The sequence below is a fragment of the Beta vulgaris genome, chromosome 3, assembly GCF_026745355.1.
Source record: "Beta vulgaris subsp. vulgaris cultivar EL10 chromosome 3, EL10.2, whole genome shotgun sequence".
NCBI lineage: Eukaryota > Viridiplantae > Streptophyta > Magnoliopsida > Caryophyllales > Amaranthaceae > Beta > Beta vulgaris.
Window position 1 is genome coordinate 14,508,503 of NC_079204.1, and position 2,475 is coordinate 14,510,977.

At 43.0% G+C, this 2,475-nt stretch overlaps 1 non-coding gene across 1 annotated transcript; it reads left to right on the forward strand.

Moving 5' to 3' along the window:
* The first annotated feature begins 1,633 nt into the window (after positions 1-1,633).
* On the forward strand, positions 1,634-1,738 carry LOC125496242 (small nucleolar RNA R71). The gene has a single exon (XR_007272938.2). It is a non-coding gene; the product is annotated as a small nucleolar RNA R71 (small nucleolar RNA).
* The last annotated feature ends 737 nt before the right edge of the window (positions 1,739-2,475 follow it).

The window sequence follows — 2,475 nt, forward strand, 5'->3', positions numbered from 1 at the left end:
ATTGGTCAAACTAAAAGTTCACCTTATCATCCCCCACAGTCAAAGTCAATTTTCCATTTTTAACATCTATGACAGCTCCAGCAGTATGAAGGAATGGTCTCCCTAAAATGATTGGGATTTGAGTATCCTCTTCCATGTCAAGCACAAAAAATCCACAGGAATGTAAAATTTACCTACCCTCACAGGAACGTCCTCTAAGATACCTAGGGGGTATTTAACAGAACGTCACCATTTGAAGAGTAATGTTGGTACATTTTAAATCTCCCATGTCAAGCTTTTTACAAACAGTCAAGGGCATGACACTAACACTAGCACCTAATCACATAAGGCTTTGTCAATAAATATGGTGCCAATATTACAAGGGATGGAGAAACTCCCCGGATCTTTCAATTTAGGAGGGGATTGATTTTGCAAAAGAGCACTACATTCTTCAGTAAAGGCAAAGTTTCTACTGCATTAAAGGCTCTTTTCCTAGTCAAAATTTCCTTCAAAAATTTAGCATATGCAGGTACTTGAGTAATGAGTTCAGTAAATGGGACAGTTACCTGAAGATTCTTCACTACCTCCATAAACTTACCAAGTTGGTGATCCAGCTTATTCTTTGATAGACGAGTGGGGAATGGTCCTTTATCGCAGGAGTGGTGGAGGAATTTTTTCAGGTACTACTGCTTCTCTGCATTTGTGTTGGTGGTAGCCTCAGGAGCTGACGAAGTTCTCAGTGACGTTTGCATTTTTTCTGGCTCAACCGGACCATCCTTAGGCATTGGGGGACCATCATAATGTGTTCCACTCCTAAGAGTGATGGCGTTGGCAGTGTCCCTTGGTTGCATGATTGTGAAGGAAGGCCCCAGGTGGCCTACTAGCAGAAGAACTAGCCAACTGAGCTAGTTGAGTCTCCAACATCTTGTTATGCGTGCCCAAATTTTCCAGTTGAGCTTTTGTGTCAGCTTGAAAAGCATTGAACCCTTTGTATCTGGAACATCATATTCTTCAACTCTGTCATGGCTGGGTCAGCAGTAGGAGCAGGCTGTGGAGGTGCTTGATTTCTCTGAAAACCAGGTGGAGCTTGTTGTGGAGGTTGGTATTGTTGACCCTGTTGTTGAGGCGGATATGGTTGTTGAGGTTGAGGGTTCAACACATTAGTACTCCTATATGAGAGGTTTGGATGGTGTTAACCCAGGATTATAGGTGTTGGAATATGGGTTGAACTGGTTCCTAGGTTGTGACTGGAAAGCATTGACGGCCTCACAGTTATTTCCCAGCGCAGGACACTCTTGAGAGTTGTGCCCAGATATTCCACAAGCATCACATTATGCACATTATAGTTAGAAGCACTAGCCATCGCATTAACACTCATGTGGGAGGAATCATTACCTAACTTCAGGGAATCAATTTTCTCTGAGTTAGAGCAGCTAGTTGCCAGACAGTAGGAAATGGCTTCAACATCATGTTTACCTCCCTTTTTCAAAGAGGAACGAATGGTAGAGGCTTGATTAGATGCTAGCTTCTCCAAAAGTTCATACCCTTCCTCAATTGCTTTATCCATGAAGAACCCACCAGATGCTCCATCAATTACCCGTCGTGTATCTGCATCAACTCTAGTGTAGAAAATCTGACACAAGTACCACTGGTCAACCATGATGAGGACATAGACGCTGCAGATCCTTGAACCGCTCCCAAGCTTCATATAGAGATTCACCAGGATCTTGGGTGAAAGTAACTATAGCATGTCTCATATCTGCAGTTTTCTGGTAAGGGTACCACTTGATAGAAAATCTTGGAAAGTTCTGGCCAGGTGGTGTGGTGGAAGGCAGCTTATTATACCAGAACAAAGCTTTATCGCGCAGAGAGAAACCAAATAGGAGGAGTTTCATCTCATCAGGAGTAACACCAGCTTGCTTCTGAGTAGCACAACACTGTAAAAATCTCTGCAGGTGCTGATTTGGGTCTTCAGATGGTAACCCAGCGAACTGATTGTTCTGAACCATATTCAGAACATGAGACTTGATCTCAAAATTTGTAGCAGCAATAGTGGGCATCCGTACCCCAGTAGGCACGTTATCAGGAGATGTTTTGCATAGTCTCTGAAGGTTCGAGTAACATTCTCACCCATGTTGAAGTAATAGGTGAGGTGGGGGTTTTCTTGTGTGGGGAAGATGGTGGAGAAGGTGTCTTTTGGGAGGGTGTCCCTGCAGACAGCTTAGCTTGTTTAGTTTTCTTTTGAGTCTACGAGCGGTCTTTTCAATCTCGGATCGAACGGGATGAGATTTGGGATTTCAATTTCCTGCTCATACACCAAAAACACTAAAACAAACGTGAGATGCTCCAAAGAACAGGTGTTCTTCAGAGTAGAGGTTAGTTTAATACTATAATTCAGACAAAATAAAATAAACCGTCTCCCCGGCAACGGCGCCAAAATTTGATAGGCTAAAGTCGTATCACCTAATCAAAAATAACCTAAGGTCCACTAACTAG